General features: G+C 47.4%; 1 long non-coding RNA gene across 1 annotated transcript in view; it reads left to right on the plus strand.

Moving 5' to 3' along the window:
- Positions 1–24613, plus strand: part of LOC102479966 (uncharacterized) — a 135971-nt gene that overhangs the window by 10337 nt on the left and 101021 nt on the right. The window contains exon 2 of the long non-coding RNA XR_336745.2: positions 19388–19484. This is a non-coding gene — a long non-coding RNA (uncharacterized LOC102479966). The remainder of the gene's footprint in view (positions 1–19387; positions 19485–24613) is intronic.

The following is a 24613-nucleotide window of genomic DNA, read 5'->3' on the forward strand; positions in this document are numbered from 1 at the left end:
GAGGAAGGTATGAATTATGAGTCTGGTCTCTCGAGATCTTAAGCCCTTGGGAGGCTTAGCAACTGAACCGGGTCCAGATACAGTAACGTAAATGGTTTTGCCATCACTGAAACAGCGACAGCCAATTGCTGCTTTTCATGGCCAGAAATGTTCCTGAAGGTGCCTCAGGCTGTTTGCCGAAGCCTGGGAATGACTTGTTCTGAGCCTTCACCCTCTACTTCCTCTTACTTGCTATAACTTGACTTTGATAACTCTGATGAGGCAAAGGTGCACTTCATAGCTGTGAGAGTTTCTTTCTTAAAGCACCGTGAAAGTTTCTCCCAGAAGCCTTTGAGGCTGAAGTAGCCTCCCCCTCGGGTCCAGAACTCAAACCATGGTCAACCATATGGGAGTCCATCAATGTAACCACTATACCATCTACTTGTCCCTAAAAAGTTATTTTTAAAGTACGTTTGGGCCAGCCAGTGATGTGGTGGTTAAGATAGTTGTATTTCACATGGTTGAAGCCTGGGCTTCTAGTCTCAGCTCGCTCAAAGGTTGTGAGCTATCTGGCCTTGGGCCATCCCTTCCCTTCTCTGGGTCTCAGTTCTCTTCTTTATGTGATGTGAGTTGGTCCAGTTGATCTCCGGTGTGGACTGAATGATGTCCCCCCCACCCAAATTCACATGCTGAGATGTGTCTATGATGGGATAAAGAGTGTGAAAACTTAACCATGGTGTTGAAAGGTGGGGCCTTTGGGAGACTAGGGATCAGGTCACTATGGTGGGGCTCCCACGATTAAGTCCCAGTGGGTTTATAAAGGAGAGAGAATAATACAGACACACATGGACAAAGACACACTCTCTCCCACTCTCTCACAGAGGCAGGAGAAAGCTGGAAAATGGAAGCAGGTAAGGGGCTGGAACATCTACCCATGTGGTTGGATGGAAAACCGATCAGGGCAGAAAATTCCCCACCCAAGGGAATGTAGGCAGGAGATTAGTGGGGGGTGTCTAGCTGATGAAGCCACATTGACATAGCCAATGAGAAACCAGTGGACCCAGCCACATTTGCTAGAGCCAATGAGATGAGGACAATCAGTGGGCCCAGCCAATGATCAACCAACACAACCTAGATTAAAAAATTGTAAACCTCACAGAATGTTAACTGCCAGAGCCTTGGAGATTTAAAAAAAAAAAAAAAAATTAAAGTCAGCTAAACGCTGCCTACAGTCCTTGAAATGCGGCACGAGGGCAGGTGGTGGCACAGTGGCAATGTGACTGGACTCACATCGTGGTCCCTGGGCATGCCAGGCCTGCTGGGCCTGCTTATGTGTGTCTAGGAGCCAGGTAGGCCGAGGCTGGAGGTGGGTTGTAGTGTCAGGACACTATTGGGTCATTGGAAAAGTCACGACCTATTTTTCTATGTAAAATCTTTGTCATGACTTTTACACCGACCCAATAAAAAGCTATTGGGGTGTTTTTCTCTCTCTCTGCCTCTGTCTCTCATAAAAGAAATAAATAAAAAAAAATTTAAAAAAAAAAGGAATCGTGCCTGGGATTTAAAATAGCTCTTGAATAAATTATTTATGTAATGATTGGCAGCTGCTTTCATCAGAAGCTGTTGGCAAAAACTTTAAAAGTGAATTTTTCAGCCTGATTGAGAAAAAAAAAAAAATCAGAACATAGCAGCATGTCAGAGGAGGCCTTCCCCCGCCGCATGAAGCCAGCTTCACGAGGGCTGGGCCTGGGAGGAAGTGACAGGCAAGGCACGGCATGGGAACTGCAGCAGCTCGGCCTGGCCCAAGCAGGCCTGTGCCCCAGAAATGACCTTCCTTTCTCCCTGTGCCACAGGAAAGGGGTGGCAGGGAGAGGCGGAGGTGGTGTAATTTGCTCCCGTGATGAAAAGCAGCCAAAAGGGAAGTTTAGCCGTAGAGCAGGAGACCCCTTGGCCATTTTTGCTTGTACCAGGGGTGAGCAGGCAAGGCTCACGGAGGCAGCCCCTAGGGAGGAGAGCCGCCTAGTACCTGCAGCACCGGCCACACGCCCAGGCCCTCAGGCCTTGGTGTGTACCTGCCAGCCCCAGGGAGCAGCTGCAGCTGCTCAGAAGAATCCCGAGAGTTCCTAAATGCAGTGCCTGCCTGGCGCCTTCTCACACCACCTGAGTGAGGAAGCTGGGGACTGGTCACTGGCCGGTGAGCGGGCACCTTGACCCCCTTCTAGCAGGCCTTCCGACGGTCTGACCTCACGCTGCTCCTGACGTATTTCTCACTAGACTGAAAATCGGGTCCATGATTTCCTCTAGGAATCGATGAGGACTTACTCACTTTGGCCAATTGTCCCTGGACACACAACAGCAAACCACACCTCCGTTATGGTATAGCAAAGATCGATCGGAGTTCTGGTTCAGTAGCCCAGGATAGGACCTTACCAGGATAGGGTAATTTCAGAGGCCACGAGGTAGCATAGTGATTAAGGTGCTGGACTCCAACATGGCCAATGGTGGTTCGAATTCTGGACCTGGTGGCTATGGCCATCCCTTTTTGGGGTAATTGCTCATTTTCCCTTCCCTTCCTGTCTTTCTCTTTCCAGCAAGCGCATGTGCCCTATGGCAGAAACCTAGAAAGAAAAAGAAAATAGAGTCATTTCAGATGTATTTAGGGGAGAATTTCAGTAGATCCTAATCCAATTTAAAGCCCGGTGCCCTTACAAAATGGGGAAACTTGGTGACAGGCACACACAGGGAGAACAGCATGTGAAGATGAAGGCAGGGACTGAGGGGATGTACCTGTAGGCTGAGGAATGCCCAAAGTGGCGGCAAACCACCAGGAGCCAGGACTGACGCTGGACCAGTCTCCCTCATGCCCTTGGAAGGAGCCAACCCTGCTGACACCGTGAGCTGGGACTTTCGGCCTCCAGAACTGGGAGATGACAAATGTCTGTCGTTTCAACTGCCCAGTTTGTGCAAGTTCACCAGGCAGCCCTAGCAGACGGGTACACCTCTGCCCAGAATATCGTGTGGGCGGACGCACAAAGACACATCTTTCACATTTGTGCAAAGGTGGCCTCTTTAGAAAGGGAGGAGGAGGGGCCGAGTGTCCCAAAGAGAGTTTATCTTCTGTTCTCTATCAAGCCACGTTAATATTCCAGTCTCTCTCAAAGTTCTGACTGTCCCGCCCCACTGCCTGCTTGCCCATGACTCTGCATTTGTGCATTCACTTATCCATGTTTGCTTGTCCATCTGACCTTTTTGGTTTTTTACGCAACAGTTTCTTTTTGGCCCACAGCTCGTAGGCCAGTCACTTTCTTTCTTTTCTTTTTCTTTTTCTAAGAATTATTTGTTTAGTTTTATTTATTATTATTATTACTATTTTAATTTGACCAGTGAGAGGCAGAAAGAGGGCCAGGAGAAAATGAGAAGCAAGCCACCAGGTCCGGGACTGGAACCATGGTTGGCTATGTGGGAGTCTGGCGCCTTAACCACCATGCTACCTGGTGCTCTAGGCCAGCCACTTTCTAGCTGTTGGGTGCACAGTGGAGAGTGAATCAGACAAGAGCCTTGTCCTCTCTGAGCTTCATTCCGGTGGGGGAAAGGCATCAATTGCTGACATCTGTACAATGACCACGGTGGTAGCAACAGACACAAGGTGCTGAGACCTGGGGGGGTCTTGATCTCCCAGTTAACCTTGACCCCAGCCTGTCTGTGAAGCCTGACTTCCATAGGAGGACCAGGATCACCCTAGTGACACATAGAACAGCCCCATTGTGTTGCTGGTCGTTTTCTGGAAATAAGAAGTCAAAGCTTTTTGTTTTGTTTTGTTTTGTTTGTTTGTTTTATGAGGGGGGAGATTTTTGCTACAGGGCACATACGCTCACTCGCCAGAAAGACAGAAAGCGAGAAATCGCCCCCCCAGAGGGAACGGCCACACCACAATCCCTTCTTCTCCATTCTCCTCTCGGGATCTTGGGCACTCATGCATACACCCCTGACATGAGTTTAAGCCACCGGGCCCAGGACTCGAACCGCGGTTGACTACATGGGAGTCTAGCGACATAGCCATTATGCCAACTGCTGGTCCCAAGAAGTCAAGTATTTCGAGCGCTTGTGTGGCCAGTGGCCCACGTCTGCACCTTAGCGGCCCTGGCTCAGCTCTCTCGCTGAGGTGGTGGAGACACTCAGCACCTCTGTGTGGCTGGATTTCCTGAATAAAGACCAGGTGTTGGCCACACAGGAGGGCTGCAAAACACCCAGGAAGTCTCTGTAGGGTACCTGGGGCTCCAAGTGTGAAGTGGCATAGCACTGTTCAAAGGGGTCTGTCCCTACGGTGAGCTTTAGATAAATGCACTCAGGTCCCACCCAGACCTGCTGAATTAGTAACTTATTCAGCCACAGGCCCTGCAGGGGAGGTTGAGGCAGAAGGAGGATGCGTCTCCTCTGCAGTGAAGAGCACTGGGAGCGAGTACAAGCCCAGTTATGAGACACACAGCCTGCGAATGAGAACTGGCTTTCGCTCACCAAGGTTTAGAGGGCTGGTTTTGTTTTGAACACTTAAGAAAATGTTTCCTGAGGCCAGCCGGTGGCTTGGTGGTTAAGGTGGTTAGATCCACCTTACAGCCAGCTGCATGGTTTGAGTCCTGGACCTAGCAGCTTGAAAACCATGCCTATTGCTTGTGTGGGAATGTCCAAAGTCCTGAGAGGAGAATGGAGAAGAGATTGAGCTGTGGCCATCTACCTGGGGGATGCTTTCTCACTCTCTCTTTCTCTGGCAGGTGCACATGCCTGGTAGCGATTTTTTTTTTTTATAAGATTTTTGCCTTAGGGCATGTGCACTGGGGTGGAGGGGCAGGGAGAGAAAGGGAGAGAGACACACACAGTGAGAGGGAAAGTGAGAAACTCACCTTCCAGGGGGGATGGCCATGCGGCAATCCTTTCTCCTCCATTCTCCTCTCAGGATTTTGGGCATGCATGCACATGCTCCCAGCATGAGTTTCAAACTACCGGGTCCGGAACCCAAACCCCAGTTGGCTATGTGGGAGTTCAGCAATGTGATCACTATACCGTCTGCTGGTCCCACAAATTTTTTTGTTTTGAGAGATTTTATGTTTTGTTTTGTTTTGTTTCATTTTTCTATAGGGCATGTGTGCTCGCCAAAAAGACAGAGAGAGACAGAAAGTGAGAAATCACCGCCCCCGCCCCCGGGGGGGATGGTCAAGCCGCAATCCCTTCTCCTCCATTCTCCTCTCAGGATCTTGGGCATGCACGCACACGTGCTCAGTGTGAGTTTAAGCCACAGGGTCCGGGACTCAAACCGCGGTCGACTACATGGGAGTCCAGTGACATAGCCATTACGCCAACTGCTGGTCCCTAGCCCCACAAATTTAAAAAAAAATTTTTTTAAACTTATTTATTTCATCCATGAGCGAGAAAGACAGACAAAAATAAAGAGAGAAACAGCACCTAATAGAGTCTTGATGCTGTGATCCACCCCCAGCCTTGGCCAGCCCCAGATCCTGGGCAGGTGTATGCCTGGTGTCCACAGGGAGGTCTCCGTATGTGAGACCAGAACCTTCCCATGTGGGCCTGCTTTGCAGAGCATCTCGTTTTACCACCAGGCCACCATTTGGCCCCTAGTTCTTTAACAAGGAGAGAAAAATAGCACCTAACTTCTAGTACCAACTTCTAAAGCTGTGAAGATCCCATGGGGTGCTGTCTGTCAAGTGCCTGGCACCTAGCACAAATCCCAAAGCCAGTTCCTGCTTCATTATAATGATATTCTCCTATGCGCTGTGGAGAATAGGCCGCCTACTCAAAGCACTGGAGCGTCAGGAGATTGTCAAAAAATGTCAGTGCCACGAGAGCCTCTGTGCGCCAGCTGCCAGCTGGCTCTGTGCTCTCCGCCCACCGAGCAGAACGGGTGGGGCTGGAGATGTTCCCTGACCGGGTGCCTCCTGGACCTGAGGGCTCATGGGACAAGGGCTGTCAGGAATCTGGGCCTCAACTTGCTCCAGACTGCAGCCTCCAGTCACACAACAGATGTAAACCATCGTCATGACAGCAGACAATGCAAAACCAGTGCCTCATGCATGGTCTAAATAAGGAACCGTGTTGGCATTGCCAGGGAAAGAGGGCATGGGAGGGTGATAAATAGGTCTGTGTGAAAAGGAGGACTCCTTAAGTCTCCCAAGGTGGAGCCTGGACACCCCAGGAAGGGCCGGAGTGCAGTCTTGGTGTTTGTCTCACCTTTTCGATTTCTTAGTGTCCCTTTAAATGCCCCCATTTGTCTACCCAAATAGAAGGTTGTTCCAAACTGTAATAGAACTCTGAGTGCAGCCCAGCTCCCGGGACAGCTGCCCTGACAGCCCAGAAAGACCAAGGCCAACTCGCAAGTGTGTGAGCTCATTTCCGGAAAGTGCACTTCCTGCTTGGCCCCCTGCTCTGCCACGAGGTGATGCTGGAGAGGGCCCCCATGTGTTAAGGCTTGAGGGCTGGCTGGCTGTGCAGCTGGGCCAGAGACACGCCTGTCTCCTCCCACGCAGGAGCCCTGGGAACAGCCTTATCGGGCGGCAGAACTGAGTTTTCCTCGGTATTTCCAGGAATTTCCTGGGAAGTGATCTAATCACAGTGAACACACCAGGGCCATCCTGTCCCCAAGGGGACATAGGCAAGTCTGGGCCCTTGACAGAGATGAGGCCTTGGGTAGGGTGGGATGTGGTGGCCTGACCATCTGGTCTGCTCTGGACTTGGGGTACCGTCTACAGTGAGCTCTGACCCCTCCTCTCTCCACTGTGGCACAGTTCACCAGCAAAGGCTTTAGCCATTTTCCTGGTGTGTCCTCTTCATTTTCTTGGTGCTTCTCCACTGGGCTCACAGTCTGCTCCTTATCCAAAGTGTGATCGTGGGCAGAGAGATTTTCCCCAAGTCATGATGCAGTCACGTTTAGGACATATGAAAAGGTGTGGGGCGGAGTGACTGGGGTGTGTTGACTCTTATGTGACTTAAGCTTCTAGAAATGCACTTTTTTCTTGCTCCTCTCCCTTCTCCCTATCCCTTCCACCCTCTTCCACTATGCCCTCCCTGCAGAATGAGGGTCAGATGTTATCTGAAAGGAGGTGGTTCTCTCTCCCAGCTCCTTGGCTCTTCTGAGACACCCCACAGGCAGCCCTCCTCCTCTGGGTCTCACCTGGACCCCTCACCAAACATGGCTCTTGGCAGAGCCAGCAGGTGGTTAAGGCTCTGGATTCCCACATGCCCAATCATGGTTCAAGTCTCAGACCCACGGCTTGAAAAATCACAACAAATAAATAAATAATGTTTAAAATAATAATAATAAACTCTTTTAGAACAAATAAACATGGCTTTTGCCTCACTCACTTTCATACAGATTGATCCCCAAGATATCTCATCATGGATATGCAAATATTCCAAGGTCTGAAATCAGAAGTATTTCCGATTTCAGGTAAGGGCTATTCTGCCTGCCTACAGCTGTGCCGGAGATCAACTTGAGAGCCCACTGCTTGGACTTGACTCTGCCACCTGCCATGTGACCCTGGGCAAATCAACTCAGTAGTTTTTATTGCTATTGTTGTTTTTAAATTATGGCAAAATATGGGCTGATCTGTGGCATGATGGTTAAGGCAGCTGGATCCCCTCGAGCTGACTGTAGGGTTCGAGTCCCAGACCTGGCTATTTGAAAAACACAGCTGATATGTGTAGGTATGTGCCCAAAATCCTGAAAGGAGGAAGAAACGCAGGTGAAGGGATTGTGGTGTGACCATTCCCCATGGGCGGTACTTTCTCATTGTCTCCCCGCCAGCCCCCCCACCCCCCAAGTGCATGTGTCCTCTGGCAAAGTTAAAAAGAAATGTGGCAGAGTTAACATTTTAACCGTTTTTAAGTGTACAGTTCAGTGGCATTAGGTTTATTCACAGTGTTGTGCAAATCATCCCATCCACCTCCAGAGCTCTTTCCATCCTATAAAACCAAAGCTCTGGGAAGTGCAGACACACGTGCCAACATGCATGAAGCCTAAGGACATTCAGTCAAGTGAAAGAAGCTCATCGCAAAAAGACGCATGCCGTGTGATTGCACTTACATAAGGGACCTGGAGGAGTCCACTCACCAGAAATGAAGTGGTGGTTGCCAGATGCTGGAGGGAAGAGCGAATAGGGAGCTGCTGTTTAGTGGGTACAGAGTTTCCATTTGGGAAGACGAAGAGCCTGGAGAATGGATGCTTGACAATGTGAATGTGTTGGGCCAGTGGGTGGTGTAGTGAAGGCCCTGGACTCCCATGTGGTTGACCATGGTTCAAGTCCTAGACATGGAGGCTTGAAACTCAAGCCGGGTGTGTGTGCGTGTGTGTGTGTGTGTGTGCATGTGCGTGTGTGTGCATGTGCGTGTGTGTGCATGTGCGTGTGTGTGCATGCCCAAAAATCTCAAGAGGAGAATGGAGGAGAAGGGATTGCGGCATGGCCATCCCACCTGGGGGGTGATTTCCCACCTTCTGTCTCTCTGGCAAGCACATGTACCCTATAGCAAAAATCTCTTAAAAGCAAAAACAAGACTCTACTACTGAATGCTGTTGCATGGCCAGGGGTAAGATGATTTGCAACCCCATATTCTTGGAAATTCCTGCCAAAGGAGTTAGGAGAGTTTGTTCTGTAAAGAAATGTTGAACTCTCTCTTGCACAAAACTTTTCTTGTTTGTATCAAAAGTGAGTTTAGGGGGCTGGCAGGTGGTATGGTGGTGAAGGTGCTGGGTTCCCTGGTGGCCAACCAGATCTGGTGGCTTCCTTTCTCACTTTCCCTCTCTCTGTCTCTCTCTGGTCAATTTTTTTTTTAAAAGAAAGATTATGAATAAAATTAAGTATATAAATGTTTAAAGAAAGATAAGTGAGTTTGGTGCACACTTTCACCTGGTAGAAAACTCAGAAACAGAGTGGCCTGCCATGCATAAATGATCACAAATTCAAAATTATTAGAGTCTACATAATCGGGAGGCTTTGGCCGTTCTCCTGGTACTCAGACGTTTCAGACAAACATTGCTGAAACCCTTTATCTTTCACGGTAAATCCCCAGGGTCCTAGAATAGATGTCTCTTCCCCCACACCACCTCCCCACGTCCTGTCATTTCTGTCCCTGTCCTCAGACAAGTCGATCACCCATACACCCTGTTTCTGCCCTGCTCAACAGGAAACATTAATATTAATAGCTGACACCATTATAACCCAGTGAATCTTCATTGCAACTCCATGGGGTAGGCGATCTGATTATTCCTGTTTAACAAATGAGAAAACCAAGGCCAAAAGAGGCGAGATGAGATGAGGGTACAGAGTTTCAGGTTGGCTTTTTTTTTTTTTTTTTAAATTTTTGAATTGTGAAAAAATACATATAACATTGAAACTTCTCATCTTAAATGAGAAGTTCAAATTATACAGTTCAGTAGTAAGTACATTCACATGGTCATGCAAGCAGATTTTTTTTTTTTTTAGGAAGATTTTTTGTTATAGGGCACATGTGCTCACTGGAGGGACAGAGAGATGGAAAGTGAGAAGTCACCTCCCTAGGGGGTTGGCCACACTACAGTCCCTTCTTCTCCATTCTTCTTTCAGGATTTTGAGTACACACACACATGCACCTGGGGTGAGTTTGAAATCACTGGATCTGGGACTTGAACCGCAGTTGGCCATATGCGAGCCCAGCAAAGTAACCACTCCATCTGCTGGTCCTGTGCTAGCAAGTTTTAAAAAGGTACTCATATTTAGGCAAGCCCGAAGTGTGGGGTTTTAGGCTGCTAGATCCCACAGGGCCAACCCCATGGTCTGAGTCCTGCATCAGGGGCTTGAGAAATACACAGGGTGCCTGTGCTTGTGCACCCCAAGTCCCAAAAGGAAGGAGAAATAGAGGAGAAGGGATTAGAGCATGATCATTCCCCATGGGAGGAGGGGGTGCTTTCTCATTCTCCGTCTTTTTTTCTCTCCCTCTATCTCTCTCTCTGGCTAGTGCATGCACCCTCTGGCAAAATTTCTAAAAAATGTACTTGCATTCACAGTAAAGTCTCATGGAACTTCATTGTGTAATCGCATTTAATAAGACAAAGGAGAAAAACCACATCTGTAAAAATCTGGGAAGTACAGTTCCCAATTATATTGGGGTCCTACAGATAATGAAGTCAGAGCCCAGAATTCTCCCCTCCTCCAGGTACCTGTTCTGTGCTTTAGGGGGTCAGCAGCTGAGCAGCATCCTTGTCCTCAGATCCAGCCGTAGAGGGACAGCAGAGGGAAATGCAGCAAAGATTGCTCCAAGGGGGTTGCAGTGTCTGCTGGACCAAATGCTTTCTGACATTTGCACTAACTCCCCTGGGATCTTGTTTAGAGAACCCTAATGGCCTCATTTCCCCTTAAATTCCCCCTCTAGCCAACCCTTAGGCTGACAGGCAGGCAGGCATGAGGGCTTCTCCTGACAGAGAAGGGGCTGACAGACCCTGGGGTGGAGGGGGAGGAGCTGCCTGCTGTCCTCCATGCAGTGCTCTGGGTGTGGATAGGGTGGGGTGGGCTTGCATGCCTGGGAGTGAGGACTATCCCCCCCCTCTGCCTCCATCGTTAAACAGTGGCTGCAACACTAATGGGAATGCTGGAGACGTTGCTTTTCTTTGATCTTTTTTTGTTTTATATCTATCTACCTATCATCTATCTATCTATCTATCTACCTATCATCTATCTATCTATCTATCTATCTATCTATCTATCTATCTTTATTGAGGCATAGTTGACATTTAATAAGTTGCACATATTTAAAGTGTGCATGTTGGGCCAGCTGTGTGGTACAGTGGAAATGCAACACTCCATCAGGCTGAGGCCATTTGGGAAGGTCCTGGGTTGGTGCCCAGAGTTCTCTCTCTCTCTCTCTCAACACTTAGGCACATGCCCACATGACCGTGATCTTGGCTGGCTAAGGCTGAGGATGGATTGTGGCATGAAGACCCTGCTGATGTATCTGTCTCTTTGTTTTTCTGTCATTCTTTATCTTTATTCTGTTATTCTTTATCTCATGGAAGAAAAAACTAAATACACTTTAAAAATAAGTAATAAATACATAAAAATAGTGTACACTGCTAAGTTCTGACGTAAAATAAACCTGTGAAACCATCACTCCCAATATAGTGACATATAGCCTTTCCCCCAAATTTTCTTGGCCTCGTTGTAATTCTTTCCATTACACCTCCTCTCTGCACTCCCAGTCATCCTGTTCCCACTGACAGAAAACAACCAATCTATGCTTTGTCACTGTAGATTCGTTTCATTTTGTAGAATTGTATATATAAATATATTTTATAGATATACATGTTTTATAGACATACATGTGTATACACATATAAAACAAGTAAATTCTATAAAATGGAACGGTACATTATGTACTTTTTTTCAGTCCATATTTGTCCACTCAGCCTATTTTGAGATTCATCCATTGTTTATTTCTTTCATAGCTGAGTAGAATTCCAATGTAATGATATACCAAATTTGTTTATCCATTTAATTGTTTTTTGTTTTTTTTTTTCCTTTTTTTTTTGGAGAGATTTTTAGCTATAGGGCATGTGCGCTCACCAAAAAGACAGAGAGAGTCAGAGAGACAGAAAGCAAGAAATCACCCCCCAGGGGGGATGGCCACACCGCAATCCCTTCTCCTCCATTCTCCTCTCAGGATCTTGGGCATACACACACATGCGCCTGGCGTGAGTTTAAGCCACCGGATCCGGGACTCGAACCGTGGTCGACTACATGGGAGTCCAGTGACATAGCCATTATGCTAACTGCTGGTCCCTATCCATTTAATTGTTAAAGGACAGGTGGGTTGTTTCCAGTTTGGGTCTATTTTAGATAAAGCAGCTATGAACATCTGTGTAGGCGTCTTTGTATGGACATACACTTTCATTTCTTTTGGGTACATACGTAGGAGTGGGATCGCTGGGTCACATGATAGGTGCATGTTTATTTCAAAAACTACCTCACTGTTTTCCATAGTGGTTGTACTGTTTTATGTTCCCATTAGCAGTGTGAGAATCCCAGTTGCTTTATACCCTTCCCAGCATTTGGTACTGAAGTTTTAAATTTTAGACATTCTAGTAGGTATGGAGTAGTACAGGCACTCCTCACTTAACTACCTAGTTCCAGTCTTCCAACTAAGTCGTTAAGCAGATTGGTTAATAAGTGAGGAGCTCAAAGTTGGATGTCTTATGATAATATCTTGGTGCCATAAATATGCACTTTTTTTTTTGTCTTTAAGAGAGAGTTTTGCTATAGGGCGTGTGTGCTCTCTGGAGAGACAGAGAGAAAGAAAGCATGAAATTGCCTCCCAGGGGAGATGGCCATACCACAGTCCCTTCTCTCCCACTCTCCTCTCAGGATTTTGGGTATGCATGCACATGTGCCCAGTGTGAATTTCAAGTCACTGGGCCTAGGACTCAAACAGCGATCGGTCATGTGGGAGCCCCATGATGTAACTGTTATGCTGTCTGCTAGTCCATAGGTTGTGTACTTTTTGATAGATATCACAGGAAACCACACTAGATTAATGTAATTCTATCCAAACAAAAAGCATACATTAGTTGAGCTCCAGAAAGCAACAAGAAACACCACAACACAATAATGTAAATCAGGAGAAGTCATTTTTATTCATTCTGAATAAGACTATGGGTAATAACGTACCAATTTATAAGTGAATGACATAGTCTTGTGTGATTGGGAATGCTTCGTGCAGTGAATACTAACCAACTGTGGGAAGGAGACAAAGACTGGGAACAGGGATTCTGAGATTCACACCGACTGAGAAAGGGGATTCCTGTACTGGAAAACTGGTTGTAAGTCGAGAGGTCATTAAACAGGTAGGTTGTTAAGTGAGGAGCTGCTATATGTTATTGTGCAGTTTTTTTGGAGAGGTTTTTGCTATAGGGCACGTGTGCTTGCCAGAAGGACAGAGACAGGGAGAAATCACCTCCCAGGAGGGATGGCCATGCCACAATCCAATCCCTTCTCCTCCATTCTCCTCTTGGGATCTTGGGCATGCACACACATGCGCTCAGAGTGAGTTTAAACCACTAGATCTGGGACTCAAATCACAGTTGCCTATGTGGGAGTCCAGCGACATAGACATTATGCTTGGTCCCCATGTTATTGTATTTGATTTGTATTTACCTAACTAATAACTTTGAGCATCTTTTCCTCTGCTTATTTGCCCTCTATATCTCTCTGACGGAGAGTTAATTTAAATCTTTGGCCAATTTAAATGATTGGGTTAGGCTGGTCCTTTAATGCAGGGGTTAAGCCCTGTGTATAGCGGAGCCAGATCCTATATAGCGGACCATGATTTGAATCCTAGCCCCACTGGTTTGAAAATCACACCTGGCATGTGTGCATGCCTCAAATTCTAATAGAGTGGACAAACCTGGACAGGTGGTCATCCTAGTTGTAGCTTCTGGATCAAGTTCAAGTGTTAACTGTTCTCATTATGGGTTGTATTTTCCAATATCATTACACGCCTGCTCAGCATTATGGATTTGCTTGTTATCTTGTTTGGATGCTGGATATATTTGTATTCCTATAAATACTCTTGACTTTTGTTCTGGGATGTAGTTAAACAACTTGAAGTAGTTTTATATTTCAAGTCTTTAAAATTTGTTAGGGAGATGAAAGTAGCGTTTTGTCTAGGGCTAAAATGTTCCACTACTGAAGCAAGCGCCTTGTGAATATTTTTTTTAAAAAAGAAGTATTTATTTAATCTTATTCATTATTATTATTATTATTATTATTATTATTATTATTATTATTATTACCATGCCCACCAGAGAGAGAATACAGAGAGAGGGAAAATGAGAAAGCAAGCTACCAGCTCCAGGACTTGAATTGCGGTCTCCAATGTGGGAGTCCAGCGCCTCAACCACCACGACATCTGCAGGCCCCTTGTGAGTATTCTGACCAATGTCCTATAAATTTTGAATTTTTCCAGTCTGACAGGTGGGACTAGAAAATAGTTCAGCCCTGCGTAAGTTTGGGGTACTCCTCGCTTATCCTTTTGAATAGTTCTTCCTCCGCTCCACACACATATGCTGCTCTGCTCAACACTTGAAGCGAGCCCTCTGCAGAACTGCAGGGTTCTCTGTGCTACTCTCTGCTCTTGGTATTCCGCACTGCATGTTGCAGCTGCCTCAGTCTCCCCAGCCCTCCAATTCCTCGTCCTTATTCACAGAATCTTCTAGACTTCGCCTCTTTTTTCTCTGCAGTGCAACTTAGAAACTCTCTTAAGGCAGTACAGGAGACATCGCAGGGCTTTCCGTGTCCATTTTCTACCTCACAAATATCACTACTCTTTGTTGTCTAAGGCTCAGCACTGTGGAAACCATTGTTCCCATACCCCTAGGAGCTTCCAGGGCTCCTAGGCCACTGGAGGGGTGTGGAGCAATGGCAGGAGCTCCTAGACCACTGGAGGGGTGCGGGAGCAACGACGGGGGCTCTTAGACCACTGGAGGGGTGTGGGAACGTCAGGGGCTCTACTTCCTTTATAAGGCTGGCCACTATTTGGGAGAGTCAAAATTTCAAGCTCTTTCTTTCCTCCTTATCCGGCCCTCAAAACATGTGATACAAGCCAGTTCCAACAGATACGTATCCGTGACATTTTACTGAGTGGCTCTCCTCCCCCAAGTTCATGTTTGCTTTCACATGACACACATTAAGCTGCAGTCCCTCCAGACTGCTTTCTCCCATTCCTTGGTTCTTTTTTTTTTTTTTTTTTTTTGAGAGGTTTTTGCCATAGGGTGCGTGCGCTCGCCAGAAAAACAGAGAGACAGAAAGTGAGAAATCACCCCCCCCGGGGGGGGATGGCCATGCTGCAATCCCTTCTCCTCTGTTCTCTTCTCGGGATCTTGGGCACACACGCACACGCGCCCAGCTTGAGTTTTAAGTCACCGGGTCCGGGTTGCGAACTGCGGTCGACTACATGGGAGTCCAGTGACACAGCCATTACGCTCACTGCTGGCTCCCCCATCAGTTGGTTCTTGAGGCCATAATCCTCCAGGAAAACTTCCTAGATGGGGACAGATGATCCCTCTCCTTGCCATGTCATTGGCCCAGGAATTTATGAATCCTTTTTCTTTTGTTTTCCATCATCACAGTGACTCTTCAGAACTCTTCTTCCCAATCTTAGGTTCTCCTCAAAGGTTTTAATCAGCCTTACCAAGTCTGTGGAAGCATATGGGGTTTATGATTCGAATATCTTTGGGATATCTTTCTGGCCATAGCCTAGTAACGAAAATTCACAGAGCATATTAAGATTTTAGGGTCAGCTGGTGACATGTTAGTTAAAGTGGCTGGATCTCACATGACCAACTGCATGGCTCATGGCCTGGGCATAATGTAAAAACACACCAGGCTTGGGATGAGCAGTTGGCATAATGGCTATGCCACTGGACTCCCATATAGTCGACGTGGTGGCTTAAACTCACACCAGTGCTTGTGCGTGCGTGCCCAAGATCCCGAGAGGAGAATGGAGGAGAAAGGATTGCAGTGTGGCCATGCCACCCTGGGGGGGAGGCGTGATTTCTCGCCTTCTATCTCTCTTTCTGGCGAGCGCACGCGCCCTATAGCAAAAACCTCTCAAAACAAAAACAAAAACACGGGACCAGCAGTTAGCGTAATGGCTATGTCACTGGACTCCCACATAGTTGACCGCGGTTCGAGTCCCGATTGCAGCATGGCCATGCCCCCTGGGGGGTAATTTCTCGCTTTCTATCTCCCTGTCTCTCTCTGTCTGTCTGGCACGTGCACGTGCCCTACAGCAAAATAAAATAAAAAATAAATAAACAAAAATAAAAAACAAAACATGAATGCATGCATGCTCAAAATCCCAAAAGGAAAAATGGAGAAGGGATCGCAGCATGACTGCTGCACTTAGGGGTGCTTTTTAACTTTCCCGCTCCCTGCCTCTCTCCAATAAGCACACGTGCCCTCTAGCAAAACTAAAAAATAATTTTAAAAAAGATTTGAAAGACTGATAAGTATCCTAGCAGTGAAACCTGTTTTGTCTTGTTTATGTTTCCTAAATGTATTGATCCAGGTAACTCTTTTTTTTTTTTTGGAGAGATTTTCACTGTAGGGCGTGTGCGCTCGCCAGACAGACAGAGACATAGAGACAGAAAGCGAGAAATCACCCCCCAGGGGGGATGGTCACGCCGCAATCCCTTCTCCTCCATTCTCCTCTCAGGATCTTGGGCACGCACGCACACGCGCCTGGCGTGAGTTCCAAGCCACCGGGTCCGGGACGCAAACCGCGGTCGACTACGTGGGAGCCCAGCGACACAGCCATTACACTAACTGCTGGTTCCCGGTAACTCTTATTTGATCTAAGAATCTGTCTGGACTATTTATTGTTCTTAGGAACATACTTGAGAAAACACAAAACCAACTCATCATGAATAAATAAGAGATTCTTTTTTTTTTTTCCTCAGAAAGCTCCAGATTGCATCAGATGAATGTCTTTTTGGTAGGTGATTAAATGAAAGAATTTGAAACCATTCTCAGTAAGCCATTCTGATCTTGAGCATCCTAAGGAATCAAGCTGATTTTTTCATGGAGCGCTCCTCAGCCTCTCCCATGGCATGTTAGGTTGCTTCTATACCTTACCATGTTCTTGGAACCCCTCTCCGATTCATTTCCTCCTGTTGAAACTGGTCTAATGTAACATGAGTAAGCTGTATACGCAGACTGATAAGAACACGGATGAAGGGCAGGACCATTGCATGGCGGTGTCAGGGGCGCCCTTCATGTTGCATTCCACTGGACGAGCACATGCCTGAAGTCGTAATGAAGGGTCAACAAGTAGCAACTCCATGGGCTTTCTCCTTTCTAGGTTTCTCAGCACACCGTCGCTTTGCTTGCAATGCTATTCCACCCACTCACTTGTCAAACTTCTTTCCAACCTTCATGGTCTTCCCAGGTTGCTTGGGGACTAGCGTTTTTTTCCTGTGCTTCCACAGTTTATCAGAGTCTGTCTTTGGACATGATTAGTACTGTCTAGGACTTTCTCTGACTAGGTATGCATTTTATAAAGACAAGCGATAGTAATTTCTGTATCCTCATTTTTTTGTTTCTGTTTTTGCTATAGGGCACCTGCGGTCGCCAGAGAGCGAGAGAAAAAGTGACAGATCAATCCTCAGGGAGAGAGAGAGAAAAAGTGACAGATCAATCCTCAGGGGGGATGACCACACTACTATCCTGTCTTCCATTCTTCTCTCAGGGTTTTGGACGCACATGTACACGTGCCTGGAATGATTTTCAGGCTGCCGGATCCGGGACTCGAATCACAGAGTTGGCCATGTGGAATCCCGCAGACTTCACCTCCACACCTCCTGCTGGCTTTCTCTCCTGTTCTTTAATGCAGTGCCTGGCCTGGCAGAAACTCAGTGTTTGAGGAGTGAGTAAACAAATCAACTGAGAATCATTGTGTGATATTAATTGTGTTTGGTTTTGTCTATGGTTCCTGCCAAGCTCTCCAAAGCCTATTCTTTTGGAGTTTTATGGAGACTTCAGTGGCTTATAAATATTTGGTCGCTGGCTTATAAATATTTGGCATTGGGTCCTCAGTTCCTGATGCAGCTTCAGAACAACCTCAGAGAGAGAAAATAAAGACAGTCTGAACTTCTGCCCTCCTTTCACCTGCTCCTTTTGCTCCACAAGGCAGGCCTTAGAAACTCAAATTTCTTTCCAGTAATAAATCACAAGACTCTCATTCCAGAGGGTCCTGCCCCATAGCAGGGAGGAAGGACTGGTGCGCAGAGAGGTCAAGATCTGAACAGACAGGCTCTCCTGGGTTTCCTACTCAGTCTATTAGCATTTCATGCTTAGGCAATGAAGTCTCCATAAAAATCCAAAAGGATAGGCCTTGGAGAGCTTTGGGGCAGGTGAACACATGGAGGCTCCTGGAGGGAGCTGCATTCAGCAACGGTATGGAAGGCCTTGCCCCTTCCCAACGCCTTGCCCTGTGCATTTCCCCATGTGACCCCTATGCAATGGCCTTATAACCAACTGGTAGACATAAACAAGTGTTTCTGAGTTCTGGGAGCTCTTCTAACATATTAATTGAACCTAATTTGGGTCTTGGGAATTCTTATTTATAGTTGGTTGGTCAGAAGCATAGGCAAAACAACCTGGGGTTTGAAACTGGTATCTGAAGTGGGGTAGAAGTGGTCTTAAAGACTGAACCCTCAACCTGAGGGATCTGATGGTACCTCCAGGTGCTTAGTGTCAGAACTGAATTGCATTGGAGGACTCCAGCTGGTGTCTGCTACAGGACTGACACCCCCCCCCGCCGCCCATGTTTTGTTACAAAAGTTTTCTGTGTTGTCTTCAAAAAGTTAATGGAAAGTGTATATAAAAAACTATGTATGGAGGAGCCAGCTGGTGGTGTAGTGGTTAAGGCACCGGACTCCCACATGGCTGACTATAGTTTGAGTACCAGGCCTGGCCACTTGAGACTCACGTTGGGTGCATGTGCGTGCATGCCCAAAATCTTGAGAGGAGAATGGAGGAGGTGGGGGAAGGAATGGCAGCATGGCCATTGCCACTGGGAGCTGATTTTTCACTTTCTCTCTCCAGCGAGCACACGCTCCCTATAGCAAAAATTTCTATTAAAAAAGAAACTACGCATGCATTTCAAGGTTTTTTTGCACCAAAATTAATCCATACTTTAGTTCCATTTCCCATGACTTTTTTGAAGTCTCCTTGTACAGCAAAAACCAAATTTGGTTTTATTCCCTATACTGTCAGGCAGTGGAAGCCCAAAAGAGCAGGCATTCTCACCCTCTGGAAAAGTCTTGGATATAATTCATGAGATGTAGCTCATGAGAGTTCTTCAGTGACTCAGCAGCTTGACAAGAGAGGAGGGAGTTTGGGACATTAGGGTACTTGTGTCAGCCCTGGGCAGAGCCAGGAAAATGGCAAGACTCAGCTCAATGTCCAGCCCACCATAATGATGTCCTCGTGTTGCCAGACATTACAACCTGGTCAAGAAATGCTCCGTGTGTTTGCAAAAGAGGATTCAGGGTGCACACAACTACACACACTTGTATGCACAGGGACAACTTAAGCAAACACAGACATTTTGCTATGTGGCCACACCCACGTGGAGCTATGCACATGTAGCTTGCCCTGCACATGTGAGATGCACATGAACACACACACACACACACACACACACACAGTGATCTTTGCAGCCCAAGATACACAGCTGAGTATAATAGGCGTCAGAAGGCAGGTAAGTAAAAACCCTGAGCAAACCCCTGAGATGTCTCTTGAGAACCAAAATCAAAGAAGGCTGGAAAGCTGAGTAACTGACCTGCTCCCCACCCTCCCTTTCTTTTCTCCAGACAGCAGCCTGTAACGTGAAGTAGAGGCGAGCAGGAGCCTTGCAGCCATTGCCTGTGTTGGGAGTTGCAGCTCTCCGGGGATGCTCAGCAGCGGCTGGTAGGTCACACCTTTGCTCTGCACTGGGTGACAAGGAGGCCCCCTGGAAGTGCCAACCTTCATGCAAATCTGCTCCTCTGGACTCGCACCTCTAGTGGTCTGGGCAGTTCTAGCCACCTGCTCAGTGCTCATACCATCCCTGTAACTTATTCTAGCTGCTCTTCATTACAACCATGTGTGTCTCCTCTCTCTGTCCTTCAAGGGGCAAGGATCATGCCCCTCACAAGTAGGCTAAGCATATCTTTGGGGGAGACCATACCTCCCCTGGGCTCCTCTGAGGCAAAACAGGATGGCTTCCTTCTAGTCTTCACATGCATCGAGGCCCAGATGAGTGTGGCTTCCGAGCTGGGCTCTTATGGTGGGCTGCTGCTCTGCCCTGCAGATCCTCTGGGAGATCCTGGCTGCGGAGGGCCTTCAGCATGGGGCCTTAGTGAGTCCCCAGACTTTGGCAGGAGGCGTGTGGGCTTGGGAAGTGACTTCCTGCTCAATCCCAGCCACTGCACCCCGAGGGCCGGGCTGCATCCTCTCAGGTTTCTGGCGTATCTGAATTGCCAGGGAATTGTCGCGAACCTGAGATTTCCTCAATAATTCACATCCGTGCTCCTAGCTTTACAGGCTCGCATGGCACTGGGCAGAGTCAGTGCGCATTATCCTGGGGTAACCTAATCTCCCAGGCCTGGGCACAACCACCAGGGGACCAATACCACAGATTACCCTGAACTCTGGCCAGCGCCGCAGGAGATCTGGACGGGGCTGGAGGTTAATGACCCAGAAAGGCAGCTTAAGTGTGGCTGCAGGGAGGAGGAGGAGGAAATTGAGAGGAAGGGAGCTGAATGCTTTGGGAGCCTTGGGGAAACAGGACGCTCTGTTTGGCGCAGCCTCGCTAGCGTGTGGGGGTGCCCAATGAGGCCACTCTGTGGAGGGTTCCTGTTCCTCACCCACGTAGGGCATTGTCCTAACTGGTGTGACTGTTGGGTTGTCTTATTCCTTTTCTTTCCACCTCTTCCCCATGTCCTGTGTCCTTGCCCTTTCCCCCTCTCCCTTCATGGCTCTATTCCTTCTGAATGTAAATACAGTCAGGTCTTTGGAATGTTCTTTTTTATTATTATTTAATTTTTTTGTAGAGAGGTTTTTGCTATAGGGTAAGTGCGCTCGCCAGAAAGACAGAGACACAGAGAGATAGAAGGCAAGAAATCGCCCCCCAGGAGGGATGGCCACACTGCAATCCTTTCTCCTCTCAGAATCTTGGGCACGCACACACACACACCTGGCATGAGTTTAAGCCACGGGGTCTGGGACTTGAACTGCAGTTGGTTACATGGGAGTCCAGCAACATAGCCATTACGCCATCTGCTGGTCCCAGAATGTTAAAATCAACCCCTTATGTCCCCCTCATCACCACTGCACCTTTGTCCTTCCCTTCTTGGATGAGCCACGGGAAAGCAGCTGAGGGGGGCACCATCCTCTTCCTTACTACCCACTAGCCTTCTCCATCTGCTCCCCTAAAGCAGAGCCCACCCCCAGCCCCCAGTGATTTATTTATTTATTTATTTATTTATTGAGAGGTTTTTCACTATAGGGCGTGTGCGCTCGCCAGACAGACAGAGAGAGACAGAAAGCGAGAAATCACCCCCCAGGGGGGATGGTCACACCGCAATCCCTTTCCTCCATTCTCCTCTCGGGATCTTGGGCACGCACGCACTTGCACCCGGCATGGGTTTTAAGCCACCGGGTCTGGGACGTGAACCGCAGTCGACTACGTGGGAGTCCAGCGACATAGCCATTACGCTAACTGCTGGTCCCCCCCCAGTGATTTATTGATCCCCCCAATACCTCCTGGACACCTGAGTATTCCACAGGTGAACTCTGAACTTGTTATTCCTCAAAGACAATTGGGTACACCATCTCTGTCAGGCAGACTGTATTAGGGTCAGGGAGTTTAAAACTTGATGGTGACAGGTTGTGAACCAACCATGACCTGTTGGACTGGGAAGTGATATCCTGAGGCTGGTCCAGTTGTGATGGGAACCTAGGGAAGAGCACTGCCTGCGAGAGCAGGAGCAACTGGTCAGGGAAGGCTTTCTGGGCTGGACCCAAGCTTTGTAATACATGTAGGAAGTAAGAGAGTGAGGGGTGAACGGGGAGCAGGCAGTGTTGTAGCATTAAGCAACCGGACCCATGTGGGAAGGTCTGAGTTCACGTCTCCAGACTTACCTGTGCATGCCAGGCATGCGTGTGCATGAGCCTGGGGTGGAAGGCAATGTGAGGGCCCTGTTGGGGTTGGCTGTCTCTGTGTGTATGTCTCTCGGTGAAAAAAGAAGAAATTAGAATTTTGAACACGGGACTCTTTCAATTTTAAGTAATAGATGTCCAATTCCATCTAGACTGAGTAAACCAGGGAGCTTTACAAGGGATCTTCTAAAAGTTCATGGAAAATGGAATTAAAGTATGAATTTATTCTAGTGCAAAAAAATTTTTAATGCATGCATTGTTTTTTCATAATATATATTTTCCATGAACTTTTTTTTTTTTTTTAAAGTTTTGCCATAGGGCATGTGTGCTCTCTAGAGAGAGTGGGAGAGAAATGAGAGGGAGAGAAATCACCCCCTGCGGGGGGTGGCCAAGCCATAATCCTTTCTCCTGGGATTTTGGGCACATACACACTCTTGCCTGGATTGAGTTTCAAACCACTGGGTTCAGTACTCAAAATGCGGATGGCCATGTGGGAGTCCAGCACCTTGATCATCATGCCTTCTTCTGGTCTCATCATGAATTAAAAAAAAAAAAAAAAAAAAAAAGTCACTCTGACTGGGAAAAAATTTTTGCTTAGAGACTTGTTTTCTTCCTTAGTTCAGTTAGTGACAGCTCATCCCCCAGTTCCTTGAACTGGAAATTGGGGGCATCTTGGAGTCATCTTCCCCAGTTAAGGCTCTTCAGGAGCCCTCCCAGTTAGTCATCCCTTTCTACCAGGTGCACTGCCTTGGTTCAGGTCTGTGTCTGTTCTTGGCAGCACAGCTGTGTGGGCCCCCTTAATGTAGCCAAGCATCTGCTCTTCCAGAAGGTTGTTTGTGCCTCACCCAGACTGGGTTGGACCTGATTCCTCTGCTCCCACAGTACACGTCCCCATCATGGGGCGTCACCCCCCTGCACTGAGCCTGTTCGCTGTCTGGCTCTGTACCAGATACTGTGTATGCATACTCGACAGAGGCCTCAGGAGCAGAAGCTGACATTTCGTTTCTTACCCCAGCAGCAGGGATGGGGCCCAAAACCCTGTGGATACTGGGTAAATGAATAAACGACCCCCCTCACCCCCCGACTAAGAGAAGCAAAGGCACACTCATAGCTTACTAAAAATGTCCTGGGGCTTTTGTGAACCACTCTGCAGTAAAGGTGTTTTCCTCATCAGCTCCCCGCGTTCACGTTTGTTCTCTCTCTCCTTCTATCTCCTCTCTCTCTAACTCTCTGTCTTGCTTAGCTATGCATAATATGGAACGGAAATTGTCTCAGGCCAACTAAGTCTGGCTGCTGCTTCTTGTAGGCAATGAAATGAGAGGCAGATGCTGGAGAAGAAGGGAGTTTATTTCCAGAACTGGTTAGAGAGAAAGACTGTCAGCAAGTGCCATCAAACTGTCTTGAAAAGCTCATCGTGTTTTCAGTATTTATGGATACAAGACACAAGCACGTGCAAATCATTCCTCACGGCAATCAATTACGATCAATCAGTCATTCGCCTTCTCCCGAGTGATTGTCCTGATTCCTTCAAATCCCCTTTCCTGGTTTCTCATCTGATAGTTCCTCACACAGGCCTCTCTATGACTCAGCATTTGGTCGGATTGTTCTTGTCAGAGGCCTTTCTTATTTACCAAATGGCTGCCTTCCTCAAGCTGAACTTCCTCAAAATCTGGATCTTGAGCGTGTGTGTTTACATGAATTGCTTTATGTTACCCTTATGTCACTTTTTAAATTTTAAAACGTGAATGATCGTGTAATTTTTCTGAGCTGTGAATCTGAGTTTTTATTTTTCGTATTATAGTAGCCCTTGGTGGAATTTTATCCCTAGAAGGTCTGCATTCCTGATGTAGATGTATAGAAACACTCCTCAAACTATACACACAGACACTATTCTTGCTGTGGCCCGTGTTACAGGTATTGGTACAAGTTCCGAGTATTTTCCGAAGGAAACTCTCCTAGGTTGAACCCTCTGAACTGAATTCTGTGCCATAAAAAGAGGTTAAGGCACTAGATCCCACATGGCCAACTACGTGGTTCAAGTCCTGGACCCAGCAGATTAAAAATCACACCAGGCATGTGTGCATGTGTGCCCAAAATCCTAAAAGGAGAATGGAGGAGAAGAGATTGCAACATGGCCATCCCCCTTGGTGGGGGAATGATTTCTCACTCCCCCCGCCCCCATGGTGAGCATTATAGCATGCTCCATAGCAAAACAAAAACAACAAAAAGAAAAGACCTTCTCAGAATCATCCCTCTGCAGCACATGGGCCTGATGACATTTGTAGGCCCAGCACTAATGTGTCCATCCTGCCCTTTCCGGAGGGTAATCCTATGAAAAAAAAATGATAAAGATAACTTTGAATGTATTTCTTCTTCTTTTTTTTTTTGGAGAGGTTTTTGCTATAGGGCAGGTGCGCTCACCAGAAAGACAGAAAGAGACAGAGACAGAAGGTGAGAAATCACCCTCCAGGGAGGATGGCCATGCCCCAATCCCTTCTCCTCCGTTCTCCTCTCAGAATTTTGGGCATGCATGTACCGGGCATGAGTTTAAGCCACCGGGTCTGGATCTGGAACTCAAACCGCGGTAGACTACATGGGAGTCCAGCGACATAGCCATTACACCAACTACTGGTCCCTGTATTTCTTTTTTCAAAGCAAATACTTTCCATACTCCAGGACCTTACAATTAGTATCATTACTCACATCTGATCACATAAAGAGTGTGCTCAGGGGACCTGCAGTTGGTGTAATGGCTATGTCACTGGACTCTCATATAGTCTACTGCAGTTCGAGTCCCAGACCTGGTGGCTTAAACTCACACCTGGCATGCGTGCATGCGTGCCCAAGATCCCGAGAGGAGAATGGAGAAGGGATTACGGCATGGCCATCCCCCCCCC

The sequence above is a fragment of the Tupaia chinensis genome, unplaced genomic scaffold, assembly GCF_000334495.1.
Source record: "Tupaia chinensis unplaced genomic scaffold, TupChi_1.0 Scaffold142846_1, whole genome shotgun sequence".
NCBI classification, from domain to species: Eukaryota; Metazoa; Chordata; class Mammalia; order Scandentia; family Tupaiidae; genus Tupaia; species Tupaia belangeri.